Here is a 10,425-nt window from a genome sequence, read left to right as displayed (position 1 = left end):
CAACTTCTGGGTTTTGTACATGTTTCTGTGCGTTTACTACACACACACACACACACACACACACACACACACACACACACACACGCACACACGCACACACGCACACGCACAAGCCTTATTGAAGACATTATGGTAAATCAAATAAGATCTATAGGATTTCATTTATATGAGGTCCCTAGAGCTACCAAAGTCATAGCAACCAGGAGGACCTGCAGGTGCCAGGAGCCGGGGAGGATGGGCAATGGGTGTTTAATGAGGCAGATTCAGCTGGGAAGGCAGAGTGTCCTAGAGGTAGATGTGATTGGCTGCTATGATATTGTGTGACCGTGCACATGACCCTGAATTTAAAATGTTTAAAGGAGGAGTTTGATATTTCATAATTTTCGTCTCATTGAAATCAATTGGTGTCCTAGGATGAAAGCTAATTTCATGTGTTAATATTCTGACTTCAATTCCAGAAGACAGAGCTCATGTGCTAGAAAACTCTTTCTTTGGTAAAACATAGTACATATGAGTAGGACTCTATGTGGACATTCTACACAGACATGAAGCCTGCCCAGACCAAATTCTTCCTCTCTTTCCCACTCCCTCCCCACTCCCAATACCTAGCAGCCACCACTCTTTCTGATTATTTCAATGTCTTTTGGCTTCCACCTAGGAAAGAACACAAGGCTCTTGTCTTCCCGTGCTCCGGCTCCACCCATCTTCCTCCAAGTGGCAGGACCTCATTCTTTATGCCTGGTGACACTCAATGGGTGTGTGTGTGTGCCTCGTTTCCTTTATTCTTTCATCTGTGATGGGCTCTGGGCTGATGCTCTCTCGCGAGGTCATTGGGGGTTTTGCTGATCTCAAAGCCAGAGACCATCAGGAGACAGCGGTTCAGCCATGTGAATACGAGGAGACAATCGGGGACCTTCGTGCTCTTGCATTGACCCTGAATCATCTGAGTTGCTTGCTTGTGTTGGGTGAGATTCAACCCGGATCACTTGAGGGAGTGAGGAAGGCAGTGCCGGAGGCTCGTCAGGAAGCAGGAATTTCTAAGTGCAAGCCTGTCATCTCAAAGGTCAGTCCTTGTGGGGAGGGGGCCTCTTTTCCAGATGAGGAAACCTAATTCCCCAATCTTACACGGGAAGACAGCCAAGGCAGGGCTCATCTCAGCCACATTGGCTCCTAAGGCCAGGCCTCCAGTTACATCACGCCTCTCCATTACAGCCATCGCCAGCCACACCTCTTCTCATCACCCACGACCTCTGACATTAAGCTAATCTCTGTCACCAGGGCAGGCCTGGGGTGTGAGAGAGCTGGACTGGAGTCTTCTTCCCAAAACCTTTTCTCTCTCAACCTTTCCCTCCAGACTCGTCCTGCTGGAAGATGGACGGAAGAGAATCATAAATGTGGCTCTGGTGCCAGGCAGAGGGACCAGATGTCCTTCAACAAGTCCCTCAGGACCCCAAGCCCCATTATGTGTCCAGGACAGTAACAGCACCTACCTCTTGGATTGCTCTGAGAAGTGCATGAACAAATTCATCCCAGACCAAGGCTTTGCTCAAGGCCTGGCCCAAGTGGGCATCTACCCAGGCAAACTTGTCCTTCTTCCTGAACACTGCCCTGCTCCTGGCCTTGTAGAGGCCAAGTGTTGGCCTCATCTTCCTTGTCCCCCAGGCCCAGCACCCCATGTCCTCTCACCGGCGTTGGGTTCCTGCTGTTTACTCACATGTGGGGTTGGACTCCGTGCTGAGAAGCAACTTGACTGCCACCACCCGGTTCCATGTCCCCAACTGACCGTGAGTCCTTGGTGCTCACTGAGTGCTGACGCACACCTTCACATCCCTTCCCTCTGTGCTGGCCACTGCACACAGAGGCAGAGGGTGAGGCTGAGGGGCAGGTAAGATCCCAGCCGCCATCTCTGCTCTTCCTTCCAGCTCTCAGATTGAGACTCCAGAAGATACCAGGCCAAGGTGGAGACAGAGCATCAGGGAGGGAAAAAAAATAGCATCTTGAGCAGGTAGAAAGAGATCTGGCTGCCTCTTACTCCTGAGGGTCTGGGAGAAGGCTCTGGATAAAACAGGAAGTTAGTACTAGTCTCAGTTCAAAGGCCTTGCAGGAGAAGGTGACCCAGCATCCCACATTGCAGCTTCACGTTCAACATTAACAGGCATGGTGGGTTGGTGTGGGGGAGCACACGGAGACCCATGGGTCTGCTCACTGGGAGCCAAAAGACCGTCAGGGTGAAGCGGTTTCCCCAACTCAAAGGAAGATGGCTCAGTGAACATAGTCACATTAAGTGGAGAGGCCACAGCTAGATGACACCCATGTCCAGGGTGCCCAGGAGTGTAAGGATGCTCAGGGGTGTCCCTTTCCTTTGTATGTGGTCCCCTTTGTATGGTGGTACAAGAGTCCTGTATCTAGTTGCTGACTATCACCATATGGGGTTCCTGAATAAGTCCCACTTCCTCTCTGAGATTTTGCAGCTTGAAGCTTTCTCCCAGATCCACCTCCCACCTGTAAAAGATAAACGACCCTGCCGGAGGATGGCACTCCTGTGACCTCGGACCTGTTGCTAGTCCCAGTGTCCCAGTGAGGCTGGTGTCACAGTCCTCCTTCCTTCCATGGAGCCATGCTGTGTGTCCTCCAAGGCTGGTCCCTGGGATTGAACCCACAGAGGCAGAAGGCTGGGACAGTCTGATAAACGGATCTTAGCAAGTCCCAGAATGTGTCCTGATATTCAGTCCCCAGGAGGCATGTCCTCGCGGTGTGCTCCATTCAAAAAGACCACGCATGTTGTTCCCGTCTTCTCTGGAGAGGACATTTGTAGAACGAAGGCCAAGAAAGACCAGGATTCTTCTGTACATTCCTGTAAGAGTGTGCCAAAAGTTTGTTTTCTGTTTCACAATGAATTTTGTTATATGAAAAAGATGTGTTTTAATTTTGCCAGACAGATACATTTGCATTACTTTTTGGAAAACTGGATGGCACAGTTCACCCAAATCTTGATGTGAGTGAGGGTGGCCACTCACAGCCTTTTGCCTCTTCTTCCTGTTTCCAATATTCTCAATCCTTGCTGGAACTTCTCAAAGACACCCCAGCTGGCTAGGAGCGTGACGCAGTTGGTTGGCTCTTTCCTGCTCTCCCTCTCCCTCCCCGGGCCATGACACAGCCCTGAGGGGTTTTCACCACAAGTGCCCACTAAATCGCCGATCTGTGACATTATTGAGATTGATGGAATACATGTTCTCATGGCACAGGCTTCATAGGCTCTCCTCGTGTTCCAACGGAGTCTTCTTCCTCCTTCCATCTTTTTCCTTAAAGATGATTGTTGCCCTCCCTGTTCTGTCTTCTTGGTTCTTACATATTTGCTACTAATTCACAACCAGATTCTGACAAAGTTGTAAGATCTTTCAGGCCTAGCACAGTGCTTTACTCCTTTAATCTCAGAACTAGGGGGGACTAAAGCAGGGTTTCAGCAAGTTCGAGGCTAAGCCTGAGCTGTGGGAAGGGCTGGCTGGTAGGGAACAGTGAGTGGTCTCTACAATGAGACCAGGTCCTGTCTACAGACAATAAGACAAGGGACCCCAGGCCTCCATTACAAGACACTGAGTTCTGCCAAGAGCCAGTGAGCTTGGAAGGCCTCCCTGGCCTCAGCTGGCACCCACCCTTCTTCTCTTGCGCGTGCTCAGCCTCTGCTCAGCCTCCTCATTCAGGGAGGTCTGCCATGGGGCCGCCTATCAGTTCCTACCGGGCCCCCCAACTGCTGCCTGCTAACCCAACCCCCCCTCCCCTCCCCACCGAGGGACTCTCAAGTCTGTGCTTCCAGAGCAGAAGATCATTCCTGGCCGGTTAGCATTCATCGTCTTCCCTGGGATGGAGGACAGTTGCTGGCAGTCACGTGTCTCTCACCCCTTCCTTCGGGATACCTTTGCTGCAGGCTAGTCTTTGCTTCGCTTCTTCTCTCGCCTGGGATGGGGGAGGGGACTCTGGTGTCTGACCAGCGCAGTGGGATCTACATCCATCCTTCTTCTGTCCCCAGGACAGCCGGCGGGGCTTGTCCATCTAGGGCTGATGGCTTTTACCACGATGACCCAAATGCAGTGGGAGTGTTCACAGCCCAGCATGGGATGGACTTGCCTGTGGTGTGGCCTCCGCATGGCCCCAGGTCTCAGCCTGGCCTTGTCATTGTCTGAGTCTGTTTTCTGATATCGCCCTTCCAGCTTCCTTCAGTTCCGCCAGCCCTTTGGCCTTGCAGTCCGTCCCCTTTGTCTCTTAAGAATGACTGATTCGGAGTGACCTTTGCACAGATGAGAGGGAAGGGTCCAGTTTCAATCTTTCACATGCAGCTATCCAGTTCCCTAGAACCATTTGTCTCACTCTAGACAAAAACCAACTTAAAGAAAAAAAGATTCCTTACTGTAAGACCCCGACTTCTGGACCTGCCAGAGGAAAGCAGTTCAAGACATAAGCATATGCAACAACTTCCTGAACAGGATGCGAAGACCCAGAAAACAGAAGCAGTGATTGGCCAATGTGATCGCGTGGAAAAGCTTCTCCACGGCAAAGAAAATGATTGACAGGGTGAAGAGACAGACTATAGATTAGGACAAAATATAGGCTAGCTATACCTGTGATAGAGGATTCACATCTAGAATATGTAAAGAACTCCAATCGGTCAATAAAAGGGCAGATGGTCTGATCACACACTTATCAAAACACGAAGTACAGGAGACCGCAGGATGGCTCAGCAGGCGACAGTGCCCCGGGACCCGAGTTTGATCTCCGGAACCAACCCAACGTGGTGGCTGGTGTGACCTGACTCCTGGAGGTTGTCCATGTGACCCAGATGTCCCACCCCGGTGTAACACAGAGCCTGCATGGTCATCATGCTCACATCATGCTGCCCACAGTCAGCTTAGAGAAGCAGCCCAGGTGGCCTCGACAGAAGGAGGGATGAAGAAAATGTGGTAGCCGCACATACGCGCTGGAGCTCCGTTCCACCGTCAAGAATGGAATCATGTTATGTGTAGGACCATGGACAGAATTCATCATGTTAGGCAAAACACGCCAGGCCCCTAAAGACAAACATGACATGTCTTCTCTCACTTGGAGAAGCATGATACACACGTGAGTCATACGTCACAGGGAAACACACAGGTAAGAACAATGCAAGTTCATTGATAACTGTAAAGGAGTAGATGATTTCTTTCAGTTACTTATCACCAAGAACTCTGGTTCAGCTTGCCTGGCTCTGCTGGCCTTTCTGGGTGGTCTGCAGGGGGTGTCCCCAGCAGTTGTGGCAGACTACATCCCCTGGGACGGGTCACGGGGGGGGGGGGGGGCAGACAGTTGCCGGCTCTGCAGCTGTGGTGTTGGGGTTCAAACCTTGGGTTTTGTTCTCACTGTTGTCACCTTGGGCAGCTACGGTGCTCACGCTCTCCCAGCCTCGCTGAAATGGGGACAGTCACATCCTTGGATTGTCACAGACAGGGCTGTGTGACTAAAGTCGATGAAGCTCTTGACACTGGGTCTCTGTGTTTGCTATCATTTCATCCTGTTGATAGTAGACAGCGTTGTTTTCCAGTTCACTACTATTTCCTCCTCCAGGGAAAGGGGACTTCAGGAAATGTGTGATTCTTAATCTCCAGTCTCTTCAGAGCATAATTGCATACTTCATGGTAGATGGCCCTGCTCCAGTGCAGGGGTCATGGTGTCTGTGGCTACTAGCACACCCCAAAGTGAGACAAACCTACTTGTAGATCTCAAAACCTCACCAAAAGTGCAACTTAGACGACTGCATACACAGTGCTCTGTGCACTCCATGTTGTCTCCAAGAGAAACTTGGATCCCATTGTTGAACTGACTGAAGCTGGACTACCCCTTTCACCCATCACTCAAAACTAAATGCTGGGTAGTGGTACACTCAGGAGGCAGAGGCAGGTGGATCTCTGAGTTCGAAGCCAGCCTAGTCTACAGAGTGGGTTCTGGGACAGCCAGGGCTACACAGAAAAACCCTGTCTTAAAACAAACAAAAACTAATGGCAACATATCCCCACCCTCTACTTTATCATCTCCCCAACTCTGTGAAGTGACTCCCGCTCTCCTCATGGCATAGGCAATAGGATCCAGACTTATAATTCTTTCCTTTGACCTAGAGAAAGCAGGAGTCTTTTTCTATGAAGATCATATTTAAGGGCAACACTTGATACAGCTGGAGAGAGTCAAAATATTGAACAAGCAAAACAGCGTCAGAGCTGCACCAGTTATAACTACCCATTGGATGAACCAAGGCATCCTGCTATAATGTCATTCTGAATACAGAAGCTGAATCAAGAGTAGAATGAGGAAATCAAAGAGTTATAAATACTTAAAATCTTAATGTGCTGAGTAAATAAAACGGTAAAGTAGGGGAAACAGAAGACTGATGGATGTGCCAAAAAAAGGAGAATGGGATAGGATGGGATAGGTCAAGTAGAGTGTGGTTGGGTGTGGTTGGGTGTGGCTGGGCAGGATAGAGTGGGATCAAGTGGGGTTGGGTCTAGTTGGGTAGGGTAGGATGGCATTGAGTGTAGTTGGGTGTGGTTGGGTGGTGTTCAGTGTGGTTGAGTGGGGTTGGGTGAGGTAGCGTTGGATAGAAGGGGGTATTTTGAGACAAGACAGAAAAGAATGAAATGGAACTTACTGGTAAATTGAAAGTGATATAGAAGGGTCATGATGACTAATCAAAGCAGGAAACAGGTCAAGCTATGACCAACTGGGATCCACCAGAGGGCTGATCTATGATAGCCATGCAGATAGAATGCCTCCATTTTGAGGCATCCCTTCATGATGAGCCAGATGTCCAGGTTATGCCACAACCCATGTTTCATGCTACGACTTGAGGAAGGGAGTCCCATTCAACTTTGCAGTGGTCTGAGGAGAAAAGGAGAGATGTCTCAAAGAAAGTTAATATGTGGGAAACTGTGCATGTTAAGCTGTGTGATGTGTACACTGAGGTCTCTGTAGGATGGACATTAGTCAAGCAAGGAAATTCAACAGGCTTCTCAGCAGTCAGAGCCATCAGTTAGATGCTAGACAGTAGCGTTAGTTTCCTCTAAGTGTTACTGCTACTTAATAAATTCTCATAACTGTATTATTAATGTTGCTTAGACTACTATCCAGTGCATTAAGTGATTACATGTTCCCTGTTTTATAGTCTGAGTTTGATTTATCAACTTATTATTATTTAACAACCTGGGGAAAGTCCTTGTTGGTAGCTTTGGCTGTGGTGTGGATCTCAAACGTCCCTCACGAGCTCAGGGGTTGAAGGATTTGTCTCCAATGAAACAGCATCCAAAATAGTGCCTTTGGGGGGGGGGGTATTAGATCATGAGGAATCTGACCTTATCAATGCACTGATCCATTTAAAGACACATAACTAAATGGAATCTTGGGAGTTGATAGAGATGTTGGGGAATAGGACTTAATAGTAGGGCATAATGACCTGTCATTGGAGGGGATATTTGTTTCTCTCTTTTCTTCCTGGCCACCATAGTGTGAGCCGCCTCCTCCACCATGCGTTCCCCAAAGCAGTAAGTCCAGTGATCCCAGACTGACACCTTCAAAACTATACACCAAGACCAATCTTTCCTGCTTTTGAGATTTTTTTATCTGGTATTTTAATCACAGCAATAAATGCTAACACTATTCCTCAAGGCAAAGTGTTTCATGCATACCTCCTGTTGTCCCAGCTAACCTTAACTGTCAACTTGACACAGCCCAGAATCATCTGGGGTGGGGGAAGTCTCTCAACTGAGTAATTGTCTTTATCAGATTGGTCTCTGGGCATGTCTGGGAGGGATTGTCTTGACTGTTACTTGATGTAGGTGAGCCCAGCCCATGGCGGGTGGCGCCATTCCCTAGGCAGGTGGTCTTGGGCAGTATAAGGAAGGTAGCTGAGCAAGCCAGTAGCAAGCAGTATTCTTCCATGGTTTCTGCTTGAGCTTCTGACCCAATTTCCCTCAGTGATAGACTGTGACTTAGAAGTGTAAACCAAATAAGCCACTTCCTTCTCTAAGGTGCTTTTGGCCAATGTGTTAATCCAGAAACAGAATGAAACCAGAACACAAGAGCCCTTGCAGGAGCCCTGGTGCCCTGTCTGCCACACTTGCTCAGCACATTCGCCCACAGATCCTGCCACCCCAACCACTGCCATCTCTTGTCACCATCGCCACCACATCTTTAGCGGCTTCATCGTCCCAGTCACCAGCTTCCTGCTGACCTTGGAGAGTTGGGTCTGACCGCTGCTTTCAACTTTGGCTAGCAGATGTTTGCCCTGTGGTTATGGCTGGGATAGGGGCTGCCCTTGAGTGATTACCATTGTGTATTTACTACAGGGCCCTGCAGTCTGCATTTGTGGAAGGGATGGGTATTCGCTGGCCCCACTCTGTGCTTGCTCCCTGGTGGCTTGAGCCAATCTCCCCAACACCGTTCTTTCTTCCCTCCCTCTCCAGTTCCCTCCTTCAATTCTTCAATCTTCTCTCCTCTCCTCTCTTCCTTCCCTTCTTCCTTCCTTTTTTTTTTTTTTTCTGACAGCCCAGGTTGTAGCCCAGGTTGGCCTGTACCTATGTTGCCTAGGCTAGTCTCAAACTCACAGCAATCCTTATGTCTCAGCCTTTGGGTGCTGGGATTACCCACCATGCCTGGTTCCTTTCCCCACTTCCTCTCACATTGAAAACATGTCAGTCAAGCACAAGCTAAGGACTCTTCTCAAGAGTGCCTGGGAGCGAGAGGCCATGCGCTGAGTGAGATTCTGGCTGGGAGGACAGGGTGGGGCTGCGCAGCTGTGGTGGGCAGGTTCAGGAGCCAGGCAGGGAGTGGTTTTGCCCCTTTCCGCACAGCATAGGGCAAGAAAGCTGGCTCCCAGGCTGGGGCTGCAGACTGTGGCCTTTGCAATAGAATGGAAGGAAACAATTCTCCGACTGTCCAGCCACTGTTGTCTTGAGATAACCCACTCTCACTTGAGCCTAAGCCGCCCAATAATGGGGCCAACACTCTGTTGTTCCCCACCAGCAGCACCACTGCGGGCTCTGGAAACTGCAGTTCAGTTCACGACCTGATCTTGTCATGCAACCTGTCTCGGCCACGGACAATGGCTAATGTATTATTAACTCCCTGGGGGACCTCTCTGTGCACAGGTGGCCTGTGCGCTCACGGGCATGCATTAATAATAAGTGTCTCTCTCCCTTTGTTGTTTGTTCACATGGTGGTGATACAAGTTCTGGGCTTTCCTGGAGAATTTGTGAGTATGTTGAAGTAAACTTTCAACAATTGAGTTAAGTTCAAACTTAACAATTATACACCAAGTGAGGGTGCTTTTAACTTCCTATTCAATACCTCCACAAGGCTCCTCAGGCATGAAGGTCGCTGTAATAAAACAATATACAAATTCAAAATCATTATGTCATATACACAAGAGCTAAAGACAGGTAGAGCCGGAGTTCTACTTTAATTAAACCATGAAATGATGAAAAAGATGAAGCCTACAGAGCAGACTGAAGATTATAGACAGGTTATAAACCTGAGAAACGCACGGCAGTGGCAACGTTGATGCAATTCATAAAAATGGTAGAAGTGGAAATGTTCTTCAATTTTTTAAAAACACTGTAGAATCTGAAATAATGAAGGGTCAGACACCATCAAATAGCAGTATCTAATCCACCCTTTCACCCACTCCACAGCTGGGTGTAATCCACCCTTTCACCCACTCCGCAGCTGGGTGGCTTGCACCCAGCCATGTGGATTGTGCCAGGACCGGGCTGGGGTAAAGTCAGACCCTGGTGAATAGTGTTTCACTTTGGACAAACCCACAGCCAGTCCTGGAGACAGGGAGGCTGTGAAGGGAGGTGAGGCAGTTCTCCACTCGTGGAAAGATCGCACACAGATTAGAGGGTCATGTGCTGACCCTAAGGAGAGGGATTCGCAGACTGAGAGAATTAATTAGGTTAAGCACGAGCCACTTAGGTAAGAAAGGATGGGGAATAAACTGGAAAATTTCTCATATTCAATTGTGTAGAGGAGGAGGAGTGACGTAGACCTCTACAGATACATTTGTCCCAATAAAAACACTTAGCACGGGGCTTGGGAGGTTTTTTCCTTTAACACTTATTTTTAGGTGTATGAGTGTCTCACCTGCACATGTATCTCTACACCATGTGTGTTGCAGTGTCCTCAGAGGCCAGAAGAAGGTATTGGATCACCTGGAATTGGAGTTACAGGTGGCTGTGAGTTGCCTTGTGGCTTCTAGAAACTGACCCTGCGTCCTCTGCAAGAGCAGCAAGAGCTCCGAATCACTTAGCCACCTCACCAATCCTTTCAAATACAAATATGGGTAGATGTAAGTTTCTCTGGTCCCACCAGCCCCGCTGTCCTACAGGGGCTTATATTAATTACAACGTG

The sequence above is a fragment of the Peromyscus leucopus genome, chromosome 17 (assembly GCF_004664715.2).
Source record: "Peromyscus leucopus breed LL Stock chromosome 17, UCI_PerLeu_2.1, whole genome shotgun sequence".
Classification (NCBI taxonomy): domain Eukaryota; kingdom Metazoa; phylum Chordata; class Mammalia; order Rodentia; family Cricetidae; genus Peromyscus; species Peromyscus leucopus.
The sequence above is the reverse complement of the archived record's forward strand: the minus strand, read 5'-3'. Positions refer to the sequence as shown.